General features: G+C 32.6%; 1 protein-coding gene and 1 long non-coding RNA gene across 2 annotated transcripts in view; one reads left to right on the plus strand and one right to left on the minus strand.

Annotated features, from left to right (window-relative positions):
• Nucleotides 1–22737, minus strand: part of LOC132741656 (hypoxia-inducible factor 1-alpha-like) — a gene marked incomplete at its 3' end in the record, with an annotated part of 39025 nt that extends 16288 nt beyond the window's left edge. Inside the window, 1 exon segment of the mRNA XM_060729876.1 lies at nucleotides 22534–22737.
• On the plus strand, nucleotides 1570–5128 carry LOC132741658 (uncharacterized). Its single transcript, XR_009627311.1, has 3 exons — nucleotides 1570–4125; nucleotides 4529–4720; nucleotides 4950–5128. It is a non-coding gene; the product is annotated as an uncharacterized LOC132741658 (long non-coding RNA).

A 22737-nucleotide genomic window follows, 5' to 3' on the forward strand; every position in this document is an offset into this window, starting at 1 on the left:
TACAAATGTGCAACCTCATTGTGGCAAATTCGGAAGTACAATTTCTGTTTGCATGAGAAACTCCGCCTTCAGATCATCCGTACATCAATATTAAATCAACAAACATGACTATAAGTAGCAGTCCTAATTTAACGGTATATTTCCGCATTGTAACGGATATTTTCATACAAATTTAATCTTTTTTATGAGATGATTATTTTTTCTGAACTACAGGCCTAGTGCACCGTGAAGCTTAAACGGTAAAAGTGTGTTTGCACAAGAAAATCTTATATTTGCTGTGTTCCGGATAGCAACTATAACTCCGTGACTTAGCGCATACACGAGCTGCTATAGTCTTCATTTGCATGTTAAAATTCGTATACGAACTTTAGTGTTACCGTGGGGTTTTCCATTTAAAATCCTAATTTATGAACAATATTTGATGAGATTTACAACAATACTGTTAAAAAGGTTAATGAAACTGTAGAATGCTTGGTTTTTAGGCCGACGGCAAAAATATTTTAACATATTTATTTAATGTACCCGTCCCTAGATTTGCCACTACTTGCCAGCTATTTCCCCTGAAAAGGGTGGCATTAAGTGTAAACAAGAGGGCCATGATGGCCCTGAGGTCGCTCACCTGTATATAGGCCCCCCCCCATCCCCGGGCCAATTTTTACCCAAGGGCTTTTATTTGTTTATTTGAACAGACTTGGTAGACACCCATAAGAAGATGTTTCATGCTAAATATCTTAGCTCTAGCTCTTTGGGTTCTTTAAAAGAAGATTTTTTAAGTTTTTACTATATGCATCTAGGGAAAATCTATGACCCCCTGGGGCGGGGTCAATTTTGACCCCAGGGCTTTTATTTGAACAAACTTGGTAGACATTCACTAGAAGACATTTCATGCCAAATATCTAAGCTCTAGCTCTTATGGTTCTTTAAAAGAAGAATTTTAAGTTTTTACTATATGCATATAGGGAAAATCAATGACCCCCAGGGGCGGGGCCAATTTTGACCACAGGGCTTTAATTTGAACAAACTTGGTAGACACTCACTAGAAAATGTTTCATGCTTAATATCTTAGCTCTAGCTCTTTGGGTTATTTAAAAGAAGATTTTTTAAGTTTTTACTATATGCATATAGGGAAAATCAATGACCCCCTGGGGCAGGGCCAATTTTGACCCCAGGGCATTTATTTGAACAAACTTGGTAGACATTCACTAGAAGATGTTTCATGCCAAATATCTAAGCTCTAGCTCTTACGGTTCTTTAAAAGAAGATTTTTTAAGTTTTTACTATATGCATATAGGGAATTAAGTCAATGACCCCCGGGGCGGGGCCAATTTTGACCCTAGGGCTTTTATTTGAACAAACTTGGTAGACACTCAATAGAAGATGTTTCATGCCGAATATGTAAGCTCTAGCTCTTTGGGTTCTTTAAAAGAAGATTTTTTAAGTTTTTACTATATGCATATAGGAAAAATCAATGACCCCCTGGGGCGGGGCCAATTTTGACCCCAGGGCTTTTATTTGAACAAACTTGGTAGACACTCACTAGAAGATGTTTCATGCCAAATATCTAAGCTCTAGCTCTTACGGTTCTTTAAAAGAAGATATTTAAAGATTTTTCTTTCGGTTGCCATGGCAACCAGAGTTCTGCATGGAATTAAATTCTTTGAACAATTTTTAAAGGTGACCACCAAAGGAACATTCCTGTGAAGTTTGGATGAAATTGGCTCAGTGGTTTATGAGGAGATGTCATTTAAAGCAAAAGTTTACGGACGGATGACGGACGGACGCCGGACGAAAAGCGATCACAAAAGCTCACCCTGTCACTTTGTGACAGGTGAGCTAAAAAGGTGAAATTAACTGGAAAATGACAAAATTCCACTCTTTTTCCACTGTAGTGGCAAAATTGCCACCAAATGCCACTATCCTTTGGTGGCATTTAGGTGGCATTGAGTGGAAATTTGAACATAGACTTTTTTTATGGTGGCAAAAGGGTGGAAATTGGTGAAAAATGAAACTTAGTTTATTTTGAAGGTGGAAAATGAGTGGCTTTTAGTGGAAAAGTGAAACTCTAACTATTTTCTGGGTGGCAAATTAGTGGAAAAACACTTAGAAAATTTTTCTGCATAAAGTTTGTTGCTTCTGCTTTGATCTTTAATGTCAAGCTTGAATAATGTTTGACTTTGGTCTTTTCTTCTTATTGAGATTTGTCTCTTTAATATTACTTTAAACTGATATCTGGTGAGTACTAACACTTTTCATGTAATGCTTACAATAATTAAAGTGAAAAATGCAAAGGGCAATAACTCCAAAAGTATGCAAAAGAGTTATGGTTCTTAAACACAGCACATTACTCAAAAAGATCTATATCTGTGAAGTTTCAAATTAATATCTCCAATACTTTTTAAGCTTAATGATCAAGACAAAAATTAAGCATGGAGAAGTACAAAATGGCAATAAACCCCAATTCATACAATAAAGAGTTATGGTTCCTAGGCCTTGTACTTCTCATCAATGAGATTTAGTTATATGTGGAGTTTAAAATTATTGTATCTAACATTTTTTGTACTATACTTTGCAGATGAAAACTTACAAAGGGCAATAACTCCATAAATTTGCAGGAGAGAGTTATGTATTTTTAAGAAGAAACAAACATGAATCAAACTTGTTAGCAATAATATTTAAATGCTATTTAATAAATATACATAAAAAGTAGATCAGCCTTCAAGATAATGAAGCACTGTGCTTGCTTATTATACCTCACTCTACCAAGCCTGTGTATGAAAATTAGTCATACACAATATAGTATGCCTTTCAGAGGCTTTAAATCTATTGTAAAAATAATTCTGTGAAAAGTAAATAGGTAATAAGTTCCTGATAATTTCTTATAAAATCAGGATAAGTAAATACTAGCTAGTAAATACTACATCCTCTAAGATTTAACAACAAGGCATACAACACAGATCTGATAAAACTACTGCCCTCTAATCTAGTTATCTCTGCATGGGGGTTAATAGTTTACTCATGCTGACCAGAATGTTCCATTTGATTATTTTGGGAGAGGCAACATTATACATGTTATATGTAGAATCTGTGTTAAAATAGCATGCTAAATAATTATTATCTTTCAAAAACTTATTTCTACTCAATCTATTTAGGTATTAGACATAGTTTATACATTCAAATGAATGTAAAAATAAAATGATGGGTGCGATGGTTTATGAATAATCCCTCACAGTTTAAAGTTATAATGGAACTTTCCAGTAGTACGGTTGTAAAGTTTGAATTCAAAGGAATTGAGGTCAGTTAAAGCTTGCAAACACAAAGGAAATGATTGGTTTTGTAGCAATTCTGGAGATATTATTTTGTTTAAAATGTAAGGGTGCATATTTTTGATTTCTCAAAGAATACATTAAAAGTCTTATTAGTGTGGCAAATAGAAATGAGAAGTTTTAACTGAAGTGTGAATGTGTAGATTATTACATTAGACAAGAAGATAAACAGCAGAATCATTCCAAGTCAAAGTTTCAGGTAAACAACTTTTACATACAATAATTATTATTATCTATGCAGAAACTGTTAAGTTTTTTAACAGTAAAAATATGAAGTGGTATTGTATAAAATTATGTTTTAAATTTGTTTTATTTGTCACTTGACTAAAAATGAAAGCTGCATGTACATATAAAGAATGTAGGAATATAAAGAATGTAGGAAGAGCTTCATCATTTCTTAAATACAGTATGTTAGAAATGTTAAGTTTGAGAAAATAATTATAGAAATTAATCAGTAAGTACAATATCATTATGTACAACATTACATCAATCAAATTATAGATAACCAGGTACCTATTACTACAACTTTCATGCTATAAACATTTTTCCTTGTGTGTCACATGTGAAGCAGATCAACAGTAACTGTTTTATTAGTAAGTTTCATTCCTTCATTGTTGTAATTCAGCTTTCATGGTGCAGTAGATATATAACCATAACTAGACAGTCTAGAGTAACAAGCTGTTAGGGGAATGACAGTTCATAACAGAAACAGCATTAAATAAGATTTTTTCTTTTGCAGACACAAAGCAATGAGGAGCAGCCTGGAGCAATGTGCTTGTTCTTCAGTGGCTTTACAATTTAGGTATCTTGCTTTTTTTCTCAGTTAATTCAAAGATTTTAGAATTGATAGGAAAGAAATGTCACAGTACCCAATAAGACACTTCAGTTCTTAATACATATAGCTATTAGGCACTATTTACAAAACTACTTTTATTCAAACTCTTTATGACACTTTAATTTGCATTTACATTTCGTTTTACAAATTTTAGAGTTTTTGTACACTTCAGTTTGAAAACTTTGTCAAATATTTATCCTGATGAAGAATTGTTAAGAACTGAAACTGGAAGATTATTAAATTACTTAACCTGCACTGATGTTGACGTGTTGTATTTCTTTCTTATTTTAAAATTTTGGAGTTGTTAACATAATTATACCGTGTTTCATTTCCTGTCTTTACTTATTGGATATTGATAATTATATTTTAGGTCCAAGTGATGGCAGAACTGAGGCACTATGCCCTATGAGAAAGGTACGACAAGGCTTTTCAGAATGCTATTCAATATAGAAGAGATTAAAGGCTGCTCATTGTTTGGTATCAGGAAATGGAACAGAGACTCTCTGAGAGTCTGACGCCAGACCTGCTTGTGCAGACAAGGCAAAACTTAAGTTCTTGAAAGGTAACTAATGAACTGAATGAAAATATCATTTTGATTCTGCGTATATTTTCTGCCTTGAAGTAAATAAGAAAAGTCTGATTCTTCCACGTCTGCAATGCTGTTTTGTTAAAGTGTTTTAATCATATCTATGCACTCAACTTGAATATAGAAATATCCAATAGTCATGTAAAAAAGTAAGCTAATGTTTTTAATTATTGTATTAATTATTCATAATATTTTTTTGTTTTAGATTGTGCGCTGGAAAAGTGGCTGACAACCCAAAGGACTGAAATCCATAGGGTGATTCTGCACCTCCTCAAACCGTCCAGGAATAGAAAGATAAACTGAAGATAATAAATGGACTAATGTGTTGCTATTTTTTGAGACAATTATTTCATATGGAGACATTAAAAAGGATTATTTTTAAAATTTGTTTGTTTCTCTTTTAGGGTACAGGGTGACTTTTAAGCAGTTTTCAGTTATTGCCACCCACAAGGTGGAAAATTTCTGAAAGGGTGAAAATAGGTGGCATTTAGTGGAAACTGAATTTGCCACTTTGTGGTGGAAAAATGGTGGAAAAGTGTCTAAATACTCCACCAACTTTCCACCCTAATGGTGGCAAAAGGTGGAAATAAGTGGCATTTTGTGGAAAATGAGTTTGCCACTCAATGGTGGCATAATGGTGGAAATTCGTCTAAATACTCCACCATCTTTCCACCATGATGGTGGCAATTAGTGGAAACAAGTGGCATCTAGTGGAAAAAGAGTTTGCCACCCTAAGGTGGCATAATGGTGAAAGTTTGTCTAAATACTCCACCAACTTTCCACTCATTGGTGGCATTAAGTGTAAAAAAGGTGGAATTTACTGGAAAATTATATAGCATCAGTCCTGCTCAAATTTTTCACCATTTTCATGTTTTGGGTGGCGTTTTGGTGGCATTATTGGTGGAAAATTGTCTAAATACTCCACCATTGAAAAGGGTGGCATTTAAGTGGCAAATCTAGGGACGGGTAACTTTAAACAATCGTTATATATACAAATGGCAAGAAATTATCATTTATCATTTACAAAACTTTGGCTCATAAAATTATTATCTGAATGCTTTAATAAGATAAAGGCACCTCATGAGAGGGTGTGGGAAGGGTTTTGCCTTTTTATAATGTATGCAGTCATGTATTTTTAACCTTTTCAATTCATGAAACAATATTTCTGAGGTTGTATCAATGTCTTTGTCAAGTATGATATTATGGGCAGCTCCCTTACATATATCAGAGCTTTTTTCTTTTCAATAGAATCTGCTTCCCCTCAAAACCATGCATTTTTCCCCGTAAATTCAATTATACCAATTTTTATTTTCCCATTTGCAAAAAAAAAGTTTATTTAAAAATTCCTGAAATTCATTAAAATGACGGGCCTTACCTGCGAAAAAAAAAGCCCTTCGAATTTACTTATCTTACTATTCTTAAAGCTGCATGCCTCCAGATAAGCAAAAACATTTCAAGAATATTATACTTGAAAAAAATGTTCTAATAGTTTAACCCTTTACCACATATATACGCGAAACAACGCACTTTCGACCCCCCCCCCTTTTTAGGCCTCAAATAGTGAAAAAATGTCCTATTTGGGCCCAAAACATAAGTTTTCGTTTGAGAAATGTTGCTTAAAAAAATGAGCACTTTTTCGGCGCCGCCCCCCATCCAAAAGATACAACAGGGGGTTGCCAGAAGGGGGATGTGCCCCCTTCTGTTAGGGGGGTTTTGGCCAAGAAAATTTTGGACTTGTGAGAGGCTAAAAATGACTCCAGGTCGATCATAATGTAACGTTCAACCAACGCTGAAAAGCCTTTGACTCTATCTCAATCCCTTGAGCAGTTGCAGCACTTTGAAATAAATTGTGATGGAAAAAATCGAGGCAAAATAGTGATTTTTGGCAATTTTGAGATGTCCCCTCGTTGCCATGGTAACAGGAAATTTAAGACTGAGCATGTCGTTACAAAGGCAATGGTCCAGTCAACATTTGTGCCAAGTTTGATTAGTATTGAAGCATTTTTCATAGTTTCATAGCAGTTTGAACTTGTAACAGCAGGCTTTTCAGTGAAAACGGCCATTTTTCACAATATGCTCATGGGGGAAAGGGTTAAGAAAAGTAAAATATTTAAGATTCTGGTAATAATTTACATATTATGTGTGATTAAGTAAGGATTGATTTTGTAGTACTTATCAACATATTTCTACTGTGTTACTTACACAGTAAGGTATTTTGTATTCATTTTCTTTGTTCACTTCATAATATTTTACTTTTAAATACATTTTCTTAAATTTGCATGAAAATTAGCATGAATCTGGAGGCATGCTGCTTTAAGATGACTACAAATTAGGCCTAACTGTAGTAATTAAAAGAAGAAGAAAAAAAGAATAATGAATATTTAAAGATAACCCCTTATTACTACTTAGTAAAATGTCCATTATTTTCCATTATTAGCATTATAAACATTAAGCTGAAAGTCTATAATAATTACACAAAAATAAATTAAAAAATTACCTATAATTTTATATTTGTAAACATTTATCCAAAACAAAGTGTCATTGTTTTGTTATTGTTGTATTTTTATTCTCTCCAAAAAATGCATTTAATACTTAAACTTCCATGAAATTAGCTACAGTTCTAAATTTTTCAAGTTACTTCATAAAAGAAATGAAGTGACCTACTTTTTTTCAAATTTCTACTAGACCTTGTATTCAATACATTTCATTAAACCTGTACATACCAGATCACTTGAACTTAACCTTGACTTATTTTTACATGCTATCTAATTGTACATAGTATACAATAAAGGTAAGTTAAAACAGATTAAAATTTCAATAAATATCTACGAAGTTAATGTGTACTGGCTTAATATATCTGCAGTCTAGTTTGCAAAAATATTGTAAATTAATTTATTACAAAATACAAAGTACACTTTACTTTAATAAAAAAAAAAATATATATATATGTTAATAATATAATAATTGTTGTTAAACAATGAAAGGTGCATATTAATTCTTATTTTACCAAACAAACATGAAAAATAAATATGAAAGTGGGCAGAGTCAAAACTCGCAATTTTTTCTTGGGGGAGGGGAGTTTGGACAATTTTATTTTTTTCCATAAAGGTTAAATTAAATAAAAATGTTTATTTTTCATTTTTCGAGAAATATGGTTATAAAATATATAAATCTGTTGATGGGATCATCTTTTATATAGAGGATATTGAATGAGTGTAGTTAAATACTAAATTTATTGAACAAGTTGAATAAAATCATATTATGTGAGCCTCTGGCGAGCATAATATTGTTTTATTCAACTTGTTCAATAAATTTAGTATTGAATCTACACGAATATAATATTCTATTTATCACATATATAAAATTGGAACAGTAAACTGTTAAAATGAGTAATTTTTAAATGACGCGCCCATATTGTAACACTTATACAAGCGCGCTTTAACGCTATGTTTATATATAGCGCAAATGACGTCATGTTAAAGTGTTATTACACTAAGTGTAATATCCTTTTTATTAAATGGATTTATTACACTCCTGCGCCGCGGTTTAATATGTGATAAATTAAAAGATGTACGAGGTACAATAATACATTTTATTATTATTATTTGTACTATATTAGTAAAAGAACTTTAAATATCAATAAACATAATACACAGTTTAGTGAAATATAAACAGATGATTCCACTCTCACGAGAGTCTTCTACAGGATATAAACTGATCTCTTGAATAAAGAAAATAATAAATACACATAAAACCCTGAACTGTGAAAATTGTCTCATCTCTCAAGTAAACAACTGAAATTTGTAGAAACTGCATGTGGAATATTTATGTTGTACAACAGATTATTTGAATATTTTGTTTATCTGTAAGTGCAACCAACAATCATTAGACCTCAGAGCTCTGAATGGCTGAAAGGTAAATTCAGTAAATTTGTAAAACCCTAAATACAGCCAATTAAACTGAACAACCTCTAACTGTAAAACCGTCAGACTTATCTACTCTAGCTGTTGTAATCAATATAATTATGTAATTGAGAATTTCACTGTGATAATTACTAAATTAGAATGCCTGATGGTGACTGCTAACTTGCTGCAAACCCCCCAACCCCCCACCTAATCCTGACTATTTCTGCAGTTTCTAAATTAAAAAAAAAAAAAATTTGGGTTGGCACATTAAATATCAATACAAAATCCTATAAATCTATACCAGTTTATTTACATAAAGATAAATATATCAATATAAAGGAATACATGTATATATTTGACAAAACTTCCAGCTCACTTCTTTATATTTAATTACTATTTGAATCATTTTCAATTACAATATATGATTCAAGACTTTCAGAAACTGCTGAATAGTATGCATTCTTATTTAATTACTGGTGTGTTTATCAAATATAATATTTGATAACAATTACATGGTAGAATGATGTTTATTGCTTGAGAGCATTCACAGAATCACCAAAATTTTAATGCATGTGCAAATCTCCAGTATAAAAACAAGTGCACTGCAATTTAAGGCGACCCGTGGGGCAAAACACGCTTTAATGTACATTTGTTTGAGTAAGGCCCATCGAGAAACTTGTCTGAAAAATGTTTTCTCTTATTTATCCTTTATAATGATACTATTACTATATCACCTCCAAGGTGGAGGCATTTCATGAAACTTTAATACATGTAGAGGTCTACTTGGCAATGATATATATGCCAAATATAATGGCATTGTAATTTACCCAGAAAAAGGTAAGATCTTTTCCTATACCTTAGACTAGTTAAAGCAAGTGACTCCCGTTGCAGGGGCAATTTTGACCTGAGGGTCATAATTAATTTAACTGCTAACTGATGGACCGACCGACATGCAACCAAATTGGGATATTGTTATTTTCTTTTGTTTCATGGAGGGCCATTGGCCCCTTCCTCTATTGTTAAGGAATGAACTTTTGTTCTGTTTACAATTTAAGAGAGCCCCTTATTCCTATTAGGCCGTGTGCACAGACTGACGATCTGGTGCATAACATTATACGCCAACATTTTTAGGTGAATAAAAAACCATCTTTCAAATCATTTGCAAAATGTTAAGAAGCATGCAAGTAGTTTCATTTCTTGCTTAACAAATATTTAGATTTTGATACCAATGTTCAAAAACAAAAGTGTTTATAACTTTTTAAGAAATATGTAGATAGTCCAGGAGTTTATGAAATAACAGTATATATTATACTATTATATTATCAGATAATATTTGGAATGAGTCTGATTCTTTTTCTTTTATAGGTGGTCCTTTTTCCAAAACTGTTAAAAATCTACTAAAAATTTCAGTTTTAAAAATAGCAACATCGGCATGCAAGTCTTGCTTTTATGCAAAGTCACATAAAATGTAAATACTGTGACATCATTATGTCACAGGGTGTGTAAAATGTATAGCCTATCCAGGACTCCAACCTTTGACCCTTAATAAATACTGTTCACAGCTCTACCAACTTAATTATCTGTACACTTACATACTTTCTCCCCTAAATAGTGAAAAGTTCAAAACTGTGACATACTTTCCAGCTGTAATGAAATTTTATCAAGACTAAAAGTTAGAACCCCATTCTATTCCATAGGTCTAATACATGTATATGACAGAGCTCTCTGGCCACTTTTCTGGTGTTTACAGTTTTATGTAAATTGGCTAACAGGTTATCCAATCACTACACTGAGATAATACATAGTCACTGGTTGACCTGGTTTGCACAAAAGAACACATGGTTATGTTTGTGATACTGTTTGTGAGCAGTTGACTTAGCAATGAATGGAAAAGGTGTGGCTAAATGTTCCGCTACGAAAAACCGGAAAGGTCCCTTACACATTTTTTGCCCTTAAATAGAGAAAGGATATGAATCCTGACATAAAGAAGCGAACAGCATGGATCCTGATCAGACTGCGAGGATGCGCAGGCTGGTCTGGATCCATGCTGGTCGCAAACCCATTATGTTGGTTATGTCATGACGCGGCTCAGATATTGTGTAGATTCATATTTAGCACTTTTCATGCTGATGCGTAAGTGTAGGCCTAGCTGCTTACATTAATCTGTCTTCTGAACGAATAATTGAATTTTTGAAAAAAAATCTCAATAAACAAAGTTTAAAAGAAATATCTTTATTACTTTTCTTGAAATATGACTTTTTATGTCTCCCACAAGTCAGACCATTTTACATATGTTTTATACAGTAAGATACGCAATCAATTATCTTTACTGATCTTTAATTCAATTATTATGATGTGCCTTTTTTCTTATATAAAATTATGTAATACATCATAATTAATAATCATATAAAGTAAATAAGTAAATGTTTTAAAAATACATTTTGTTAAATTTTTAACTTAAATAGTTAAAATTAATATCAAAATTTTTGTCTTTAAACATAGATTTCAAATATTTCAGTTTTATTTTTCTATTTTGAACTTTGTTCCAAAAAATGTTATTTGGTTGTATTTAATTATAAATTTTCTTAAATAAGCTTTAGAATTCTAAACATTTGCAATTGTTATTTTTGGCAAATGGCTTCCATTAGCACCTTTTGTTCTGTAAAGGATGTTTGTCATTGTGTTAACTTGTTGGCTTTTAATAAGCTGATAGGTTATCACCTTGTTTAGCATTAACTTAAATTACTAGAAAAACACCAAAGCTGAGAGATTTCTCAGTCCAAATGGCACCTCCCACTCTTAACTTTGTGACAATCTTGATTTCTGGACCAATCATCAAAAACCAGGTTCCGAAAGAACCAATCGTATGTTGTACCAGAAACGAAGACAAGTTTTAAAATAGGGAAATTTTGGAGCCAAAGTATCATTCTTATGCGATACTTTGGACTTAATAAATTTGTTTTTAATTAAAATACTGTCTTCGTCATTTCCAGGTATGTACAACATAATATATTTTTCTTATTGTTATAATGTAATTTTCTTTGTACTTATAAATGATAAAAGTTAAAACAGTTTGAAGCAATAATCAAAACTTTATTGATGATAAATTAAGAAATGACATTTATGTAGAAAATATATCTTATTCTTACATTTTTGGTGAAATTGTACTCTATTTTAATTTTTGTAAAATTGTATATAACAGAAATGTTATAAGTCATTTTATTTCATAAAATATTTACTTGTTTTAAAAGTAATAATGTGAGTTTCTTTATAAATAATAAAATAGGAAAGCTTAGGGCTAAGCTATTTAGTATTAAAAATAAAGACTCACTTTGCTAAATTGTTAAAGTAAATAATTATGAAAAGAAATGTTTCAATCATTTTTTAAGTAACTATAGAAATCTATTTTTGTGTTAATCTATAGTATCTTTCATATAAATGGTACCTCTCATATGCAAAGCTTAATTCCCCATTTTGCCTTGTATTATTTTAAATAAATAAGTACTAATCTGTTAACATGATATAAGATACATGTAACTTGACATTATCATTATGTATTAATTGATATGCATTATAAACTTTTGTGTTAAAATTATTATATGTTTTCAACATTTGTTATAATGCATGTATCATTCTTATGCGATACTTTGGACTTAATAAATTTGTTGTTAATTAAAATACTGTCTTCGTCATTTCCAGGACAAAAAAACGACTCCGACCTAAATAGGTACCGCCCCGGGCTCATCGTCGGCCCAGTTGCTCTTGCGAGCGTAGTAAACGCTTCATAAAATTCTGGTGGAGGTAAGATCCCATGTCTACACCTCAAAATAGCAACTTTGGGCATTTCCTGAGGAGTCAACCAGGAAAGAAGACCAGAGTAGTAACTGACGCAGTTACACCACAGACCTCAAAGTCAAAAGGAAGAAGAAATATTAAAGCTGCTGACCAGGAACCATCACCTGTGAATCCTTTGCTGGAAACTACAGCCTTTATTGAAGAAGAAGTAAGTGAGGTTTCCATATCTGAACAAATAGAAAAAGCAGAAATGAGTCACCCACACATCACAATAGAGACATTTAGTGGAAAACCTGGAGGCAGAGGAGACCAGTGGTTAAAGACATACACAAACATTTGTAAGTCATTTTATAATTACAATGATGAAAAGGTTAAAGCTACCTTCCCCTTTCATCTAACAGGACAGGCCAAAACGTGGTACAAGTCCTTGGCTGATGATGTAATTAATAATGCTGATGAACTTATAAGCCAGTTCAAGGCCAGATTTGATGGTTCTGATGGAGGATTTTCCTTGGGAATGGTTCGTCAACTACCAAGTGAAAGTGTGCATGAATACACCACACGTTTCCAAGAAAGTTACATCGGTTCCAATATGCCAGATAAATGGATGATTTCAAACTATGTTGACGGTCTAATTCCAACTTTACGTCGCATAGTGAAACCACAGGAGTTATCGTCACTTGACATGGCACGACGCGCTGCCCTTAGAGCTGAGAATAGTGAGTCGGACAATGTAAGTGTTAGTGCTATTTCCGCATCAGAGACTGATCGAAAACTTGACACTCTCATTGAGTTAATTACTCATCAGATGCAAATGAGTTTGGAACACCAACAGCAAGCTATAAACCAGCCTCAGAAACCTCCCAGAAGCCAGATAAGAAGACAAGAAGCAACAGATTTCGCTGAGAAAGGTAGGAATCCTTATGCTTCACGTAAACAAATTAATCATAAATGTAGGATATGCTGTGAGACAGGTCATTATGAACAAAATTGTTCCAACTCTGAAGAAGCTAGAAAAATATATTTTAATTCAAAATCTAATTCTAATAGATAGGGACTCGCGCCTGTTCATGGGCACATGTCTATGAATGGGCACCAAGAGAAAAGTAAACAGAATTCAAATAAGCCTGAAACTGTTTTAAAGGTTCCAAGTCACACAAAGCAGAATCTGTCTGGGACAAAATTGTCAAATACTGAGAAAAGTTCAAATTTAGATGAAAATGTAAACATGGCTTCTCATATTAATTTAACAGCTCCTTTACATAAAAATACTGTACAAGTCAGAGTATTAAGTGCTAAAACTCAAGCTTTAGTTGATACAGGAGCTGGTGTTTCTATTGTTTCTAAAAGTTTTTTAAACAAAGCCAATTTTAACTTAAGTGCTCTAGAACCCTCTAATTTAAGAGAAGTCACTGGTGTAAGTGGTACAAGAATAGATGTTTTAGGCCAAATTGAACTTCCAATTGTTATAGGTGGTCTATGTTTCCCATTTAAATTTCATGTGCTAGGATCTGCTCACCATTCACTCATAATTGGTATGGATTTTCTTTCAAAAAATGAATGCACTGTTAACTTACGAAATGGTCGTTTATATTTGAAAGAAAATCTAGTTTCCGCAAATTTAACTTTAAGCTCTGGGTGTGCTAAAACAAGCCAATCAGTATGTATCCCAGCTAGAGAAGAAATTGATATCCCTGTCTCTATAACTAGGGCTTTCAAAAATGAAATAGTGCTACTGGAACCAGTTCCAACAGATAAAGAATTTAGGGCAGCAAGATGTCTTGTTAAAACCAAAAAATCAAAAAATTCAAAATCAAAACATCAAAGTGCTAAAATAAGGATTCTTAATCCAACAAATGAAGATATTTATTTACCAATAAATTATACTTTGGCTTCTGTAAGTAAAGTTGATGTCGAAAATGTTTTCCCTTTAGATGCAAACAACTCTGAAGAGGTCAATGTTATCTGTGATGAGTCAGGCAATGTAAATAAAGCAGATGAAGAAATTGAGTTTCAAATTTCTAACTCAAATCTCACATCTGAACAATGCACTAGACTCAAGAACTTTTTGAATAACAATAAAGATACATTCTCAAAATCAATGCAAACTTTAGGCAAAACAAATATTTTCACTCACAAAATTGAAACAGAACCTAGTGCTAAACCAGTACACATGAACTACTACAGAACTGGCCCAGAACAAAAGAAAGAAATATCTCGTCAAACTAAAGATTTTGTTGATAATGGTATTGCAAGTCCCTCATCTTCTGTTTGGAACAGTCCGGTGGTCCTTGTCAAGAAAAAAGATAATACTTGGCGCTTTGCAATTGACTATCGAAATCTAAATAAAATCACTAAATCAATATCACATCCCTTACCTAGGTTAGAAAATGTTTTTGATAGTATAGGGGAATCTTCGGCCACTATTTTTTCCACTTTAGACCTTAATTCGGCATACTTTCAGATGGAGCTTGATCTAGAAACAAAACATAAATCAGCATTCATAACTCACGAAGGCGTTTTCGAATTTAATCGAATGCCGTTCGGTTTAAAAAATGCACCAATGTCTTTTCAAATGTTAATGTCTGAAGTTTTACGGGGTCTACATTGGAAATTTGTCCTATGTTATATAGATGACCTAATAGTTTGGAGTCGAAACTTTGAGGAACATTTGGACCATTTAAATCAAGTCTTTTCAAAACTACGAGAAGCAAATTTAACTTTAAAGCCTGAAAAATGTGAATTTGCAGTTGACAAGGTTTTGTTTCTGGGACATATTCTGTCTAAAGATGGTGTTACTGTCGACCCAGCTAAAACTGAAAAAGTACAAAATTTTCCTGTACCAAAGTCTAAAACTGAACTGAAAAGTTTTCTAGGCTTATGCAATTATTATAGGAGATTTGTTAAGGGTTTTTCATATATCACTGCCCCTCTAAATCAATTATTAAAGGGAGAGAAAAAGAGAAGATTTAAACCTGGGGAATGGACCGATGAACACCAAAGAGCCTTTCAAAAACTTAAAAATGCACTAACGTCTGCCCCAATATTAGGTTTTCCCAACATGAATAAGGAATTCTTTCTCTCAAGCGATGCAAGTGGTAGTGCGCTTGGTTATGTTTTGGGTCAAAAGGATGAAACAGGAAAGGAATGTGTTATAGCCTATGGGGGTCGAGCACTTTCTCGTGATGAGCGCAAGTGGTCTGTGACAGATCAAGAATGTTTGGCAGTTATTGAGGGTATCAAAGCGTACCGTCATTATTTGTCACACAAAAAATTCGTAGTCTACACAGATCACAAGGCACTATCATATTTAAACAGCATTAAAGACCCAAAGGGCAGGTTAGCTCGATGGATTATGTTTCTTGAAGGCTATAATTTTGATATAATACATAGGCCTGGAACCCAAAATGGAAATGCTGATGCCATATCCAGAATTCCTTATGACTCAAACCAAAATACTGACTCTGATAACGTAAATAGTATTTTCATCAAAAGTCAAAGTCATCATAATTCTAATTTGAATAAAGAAAATCCATCACCCTTGTTAGAAAATAAATGTGAAACAGATTTGGATAATTTGGATACAAATGAAATAACTTCAGACCCCAATGTTGATCTTGACAGCCAGTGTGTAGTTGAAGTTAACTTTGAATATGGCCATGAAGGTTCTGTTTGTTTAGTTGACAATGTCGAACAAACAACAGATTCTGATATGGCTGAACTTCAAAGAAAATGCCCAAACCTCAATTTCCTCATTGAATATTTAGAAAATAGGACAATGCCTGATGATGAAAAGAAACAAAAAATGTGCATTAAAGCAGAACAACAATTTGTTATGAAAGATGGTCTGTTATATCACTATTACCAACCAAACTTTAAGGGTAAAATAGACCCAACAGGTCATTATTTCTTTCAATTAGCCGTACCAAAATGTAAAATTAGTGATGTTCTCTTTCACTACCATGATAGTTTAGCTGGTGGTGGCCATTTTGATGTTACAAGAACATTCTTTAAGGTTAGGCAAAAGTACTGGTTCCCAAAAATGCACCAGGAAATAAAAAGCTATGTAAATGCATGTAACTCATGCCAACGAACTAAAACAAATAGGCGCCAACAACCACCTCCTTTGAACCCATTACCTGTTGAGGACACTATGAGCCGCATTCATATTGATATACTGGGTCCGCTTCCAAAGACTAAAGATGGTTTTCAGTACATATTACTCATAATTGATAGTTTTTCTAAATGGTCAGAAGCTTTCCCACTTGTAAGTCAGAATGCACAAGAAGTTGCTAATGTCCTATACAATGAATTCATATGCCGGTATGGTGCTCCACGTTCCATATTGTCCGATAGAGGAAAGAATTTTATGTCCAAATTGGTAAATGCACTTTGTGAACTCTTTCATATCAAAAGATATTTCACCAGTTCCTATCATCCACAGACCAATGCTACTGTGGAACGTGCTAATTCCACTCTTGCCAAAACCTTGGCTGCATATGTGGATGAAAACCAAACAAATTGGCCCAAGCTTCTTCCTAGTGTGATGATGGCATTTAGGTCTACCCCTGCCACAGAGTCTACTGGATTCTCGCCTTTTCAGTTGGTCTTTGGCAAAGAAATGCTTTTACCAGTAGACCTCGACTTACTTCCCAAACCATCTTTGCCTCAACATACTAAGGAATTCTTTGATGATCTTTTGAGCCAACTTAAAATTTCTCAAGACATTGCCAAAAAGAACATGCAAACTATGAAGGAAAAAACAAAAATAAGGTTTGATAAAAATGCTAAAGCACCTGACTTTCAAGTAAATGACAAGGTTATCTTGAGACAAAATGCTGTCAAACCAGGGTTATCTCACAAATTATGTCCAAAATGGAGTGACCCCTATGTCATTACTGAACTTGGACCCAACTTCACTTACAAAATCAAAAATTGTAAGACAGATAAAACTCATAAGCCTTTTGTTAATGCAAGCAGATTAAAGCATTATCAAGAGAATATTGGACCAGATTTAGATGTCCAAGAACAAACTGCTATGAATGATCCGCAGTCTGAGTCTAATTATGAGCTGCCGGCACACTCTAATGAGCAAACCCAGCACACAGAGACTCAGCCTGACGTAAACCCACAGTCTGTAGAGGCTAATGGTCCTCGGCCAATTTATCCAAAGTCCGTAGAGTCCAATTGCCCTCAGTCTGCAAAGCCCCTCCCTAATGAGCAACAGAAACAGCCTCAAAGTATAAATGAGAATTCAAAAATTCCAAATTCTGAGTCTGTAAATAAATTCATTAGGCCAAAACGTATATTTAAAGTCTGTAGGTACAAAGGTGAAAGGTGGTTTAGATGTTATATAGAAGGGTGCAAGTATTCAAAGTGGTATCGTGAATGCGAAATTGACCCAGATTTCCTTTGTGAATATTGGGAATCTTATACGAAATCAGGTCGCAGACGCAAGCGAAAAGACAAATCGCTTGTGTTTTGGAGAAAGAAACAACCAGAAGAATAAGTCAATCTGTTATCAGCATGCTAATGCTTGAATTTGTCGCCAAGTTACTTTAGGCTGGATCCTCTAAATTCTAAATTCTTTTTCTGACAGTGATGTTGTTGTAGAGTATTTTGGCCAAATATTCTACTTTATAGCAACTCACTATCAGTTATTTTTTGTTTGTTTTTAAGACAAATTCATGTTGAAAGCGTTCTTGATTCATTTTGCCTGTCTTTTGTGTTGTGCCCATTTCTCCAACGGCCTCCTCAAACTATACATGAATTTATCCTTAAATGGTAAATACAGAATTATATTTCACTCATGATAACAAAACATATCAATATCCCTCCACTTGAATCTTGCTACTAAAATAACATACCATAATATCACATGTGCTCTCACAACAGCAATTGGAGCTTGAACCTCACTTAAGTACTACCTAAAACCTAGTCTTAAACTTGTACCACTTGCCAGATTTTGTTCAATAGTCAATGTTGAAGGGTTCTTTTAAATTCTATTTAACAAAACCTTGTTTAAAACTGCACATTGGCAATATTATGTTCTAGCAAAATATGTTAAATGCTTTAACTAAAAGAACAAAACAATTTTTGAGCAGTGTAGTTGTACAACATTTAACTAGATTTCTGTATAGTTATGTTAATAACAAACATTATAGTGGGTACCTGTCTCCAGTATATACAGCATTTATGACCCCTTGAGTTGTGTGAAGCATGGTGATTCCTACCACCAAAATCAGACTTAATTACATTTATAATTATGTTGAAAATCAACAACATTATAAAATGGAGAAAATTTTTTCTCTATATTTATATAACCAAAGGTTGACATTTGTCCCAATCGAAAACAAAAAAGAAACTTTGCAAAGTTAAAATACTTTTGTGCACACCTTTTGTATATATGTTGAGTATGTTTCTTGTGTTTGTTTTTCAATTTTGACATTGTTGTAATTGTAAAAAAAAAAAAATTTTTTTGCTATTGTATGATGTGACTTTTTATAAAGAATAACTTTGGGGTCCAAAGTTAAAGAAGTTGGGAGGAATTATTATGATGTGCCTTTTTTCTTATATAAAATTATGTAATACATCATAATTAATAATCATATAAAGTAAATAAGTAAATGTTTTAAAAATACATTTTGTTAAATTTTTAACTTAAATAGTTAAAATTAATATCAAAATTTTTGTCTTTAAACATAGATTTCAAATATTTCAGTTTTATTTTTCTATTTTGAACTTTGTTCCAAAAAAATGTTATTTGGTTGTATTTAATTATAAATTTTCTTAAATAAGCTTTAGAATTCTAAACATTTGCCATTGTTATTTTTGGCAAATGGCTTCCATTAGCACCTTTTTGTTCTGTAAAGGATGTTTGTCATTGTGTTAACTTGTTGGCTTTTAATAAGCTGATAGGTTATCACCTTGTTTAGCATTAACATAAATTACTAGAAAAACACCAAAGCTGAGAGATTTCTCAGTTCAAATAGCACCTCCCACTCTTAACTTTGTGACAATCTTGATTGCTGGACCAATCATCAAAAACCGGGTTCCGAAAGAACCAATCGTATGTTGTACCAGAAATGAAGACAAGTTTTAAAATAAGGAAATTTTGGAGCCAAAGTATCATTCTTATGCGATACTTTGGACTTAATAAATTTGTTTTTAATTAAAATACTGTCTTCGTCATTTCCAGGTATGTACAACATAATATATTTTTCTTATTGTTATAATGTAATTTTCTTTGTACTTATAAATGATAAAAGTTAAAACAGTTTGAAGCAATAATGAAACTTTATTGATGATAAATTAAGAAATGACATTTTTATGTAGAAAATATATCTTATTCTTACATTTTTGGTGAAATTGTACTCTATTTTAATTTTTGTAAAATGTATATAACAGAAATGTTATAAGTCATTTTATTTCATAAAATATTTACTTGTTTTAAAAGTAATAATGTGAGTTTCTTTATAAATAATAAAATAGGAAAGCTTAGGGCTAAGCTATTTAGTATTAAAAATAAAGACTCACTTTGCTAAATTGTTAAAGTAAATATTATGAAAAGAAATGTTTCAATCAATTGTTAAGTAACTATAGAAATCTATTTTTGTGTTAATCTATAGTATTTTCCATATAAATGGTACCTCTCATATGCAAAGCTTAATTCCCCATTTTGCCTTGTATTATTTTAAATAAATAAATACCAATCTGTTAATATGATATAAGAAACATGTAACTTGACATTATCAATTATGTATTAATTGATATGCATTATAAACTTTTGTGTTAAAATTATTATATGTTTACAACATTTGTTATAATGCATGTATCATTCTTATGCGATACTTTGGACTTAATAAATTTGTTTTTAATTAAAATACTGTCTTCGTCATTTCCAGGACAAAAACGACTCCGACCTAAATAGGTACCGCCCCGGGCTCATTGTCGGCCCAGTTGCTTGCGAGCGTAGTAAAAACGCTTCATAAAACTACTGATAAGAAAAGCCTTTCGTCTACTAGTTTGGAAACTGTCAATCTGGGTATTGCATTCTTTTGGTAACTTTACAATATTGTTCTGTTAAATACATTTTCAATTTTTCATGAAACTGGCATGAATCTGGAGGTGTGCTGCTTTAAATGAATAAATGTAGATAGATGCATTAATAGCTAAAATAAATTTAAAGCATTATTTCCCCTTGGGCCTTCCATGTATTATTGGCTAAGAACATCTTAACTGGTTGGAAGTGGCTAGCCGTACGGGCCCGTACGGCTAGCCAAAAGTTCTAGCCATACGTGAGTCAGGTACGACTAGCAAGGACACACTGTATTGGCTAGCCGTACGGCACTTTTCAAAATTATATTATAAGTCGAAAATGCATATGTTATTTTATTACTTTATGCAATGATTTTAACTAAGAAACAGCAATTGTCTTCGTATGTTTACTTTTAAGAGGTTAATAGACTTGTTGGCTACAGTAAAAAAAGTATGAATATCGATCTTTGTCATCTCAAGACGTTTAGAAAAAATAGCGTTTGGTCGCAGTTAAATAGCATCAATTGAAATAGTTTACAAAACTTTGATGATGATCCTTTTTTGTTTCATTAAGTTTAATTTCGACACCTTTAAAATGAAACAAAAAAACCCGAAAATTATTGTTGTTAGGCTTTGATAATTGCGTCACTTACCGACAGTATAGAAGTTTGTTAATACACAGATTTATATTACAATATAAATCCGTGGTTAATATAAGGAAAGTTTACATGTTCCGTGAAACGCATTTTAAAATTCTATTGTCAGTCCCTGGGTAGGCTTTAAGTAGGAAAAGAGTCAACTCGGCCCTATACCAACTCGGCACGGGTCAACTCGGCCCACTTTACAAAAATATATATAACGTCCAATCACCGTATAAGAGCATTGATTGCTGCCGAAATGAATGTGCACGTGTCATACGTTTTTTTTTCTATCAAATAGAAATACATTGTCTGTGCATTATCTAGTTAAAGTAATAAAGAACAGAAGTTTAATATGTATAAATATACTTGCGAAAATTCATGTTAATATTATAGATATTTTCATATAGACTTATTTTCATCAAAGTAACTTCTATTTGAACGACCCTCTTTTCAATTATCTTTTATTTCAATAAAGGCTAAATACAGATCTTATTTTCGTATTTTTTTTCCTCTCTGTCTCAGTGTATATTTCAACACATTGACACTGAAAGTATAAAAAATTACGGTTAAACCTAACACGAGTCAGAAATACAGTGAGATACGCAATCGGTTATCTTTACTTGCAATTCTACTGATAAGAAAAGCCTGTGGAAACTGTCAATCCGTGTATTATAAATGATTACAATAATTACAATAAACAATGATAACACAAACCTAAATAATAATAATTGAAAAGTGGGCCGAGTTGACCCGTGCCGAGTTGGTATAGGGCCGAGCTGACTCGGTGGCCGAGTACGTTTTAGGGCCGAGCTGACCCGGATTCTTTAAGTAAGGCTAATTGCTTTATGTTCGATATTTATCTACTGTATTTGAAAATTATACAATTATTTTTTCTTTTCACCGTTTTTTTTTCAATGTTCTTTTTATTTATTCCACTCCGATCATTATTTAGGCCCATTATTTATTCAATCCATGTGCTTAATTATAAAAAATTCATCTTTCATACAAATAAAACAACAAATCATAATCATGAGGCACAAAATAACATATGCATGTTCGACTTCCATATAATTCTGTAAAGTGCCGTATGGCTAGACTCACTATGGCTAGAACTTTTGTTCCTAAAAATTTGTTTTCAAAGTCTACTGCCACATTTAAGTATGCTTATAGTTAAGTTATATTACAGTATAGAATTAAATTCAGAATGACTTGGCACGGGATGCTTCACACTGATTTCTTACAGCTTGACTAGGGCGAATCGTCACTGGGGCGAATCCTGTTAAAAGTTTAATTACAAATCACTCATTTAACGGCGCCACTCATTTAATAAGATATTCAATAACAGTGTAGAAATAAAATAACAGAAAAAACAATGATGTACCTAGGCCATAAATAAATAAAATAATCTTACACATTCCTTTCCTAAAATGAATGTAGTTGTTGTTATTTATCTTTTTTTCTAGGTCAACAAACACAACAATCGTTACTTTGCGGTTCTATCCGCCGAACTCCGGAAAGCTGTGAAAGCATGGAATCCGAATAGTTACGGAAAAGGCCGAAATGAAGCGATTAATCGATGTGATGTAGGTTGAACACCATGAAATTCAGACAAAGT

This window comes from Ruditapes philippinarum, unplaced genomic scaffold (assembly GCF_026571515.1).
Source record: "Ruditapes philippinarum isolate M1 unplaced genomic scaffold, ASM2657151v2 ctg4244_1_1_1_1, whole genome shotgun sequence".
Taxonomy (NCBI): domain Eukaryota; kingdom Metazoa; phylum Mollusca; class Bivalvia; order Venerida; family Veneridae; genus Ruditapes; species Ruditapes philippinarum.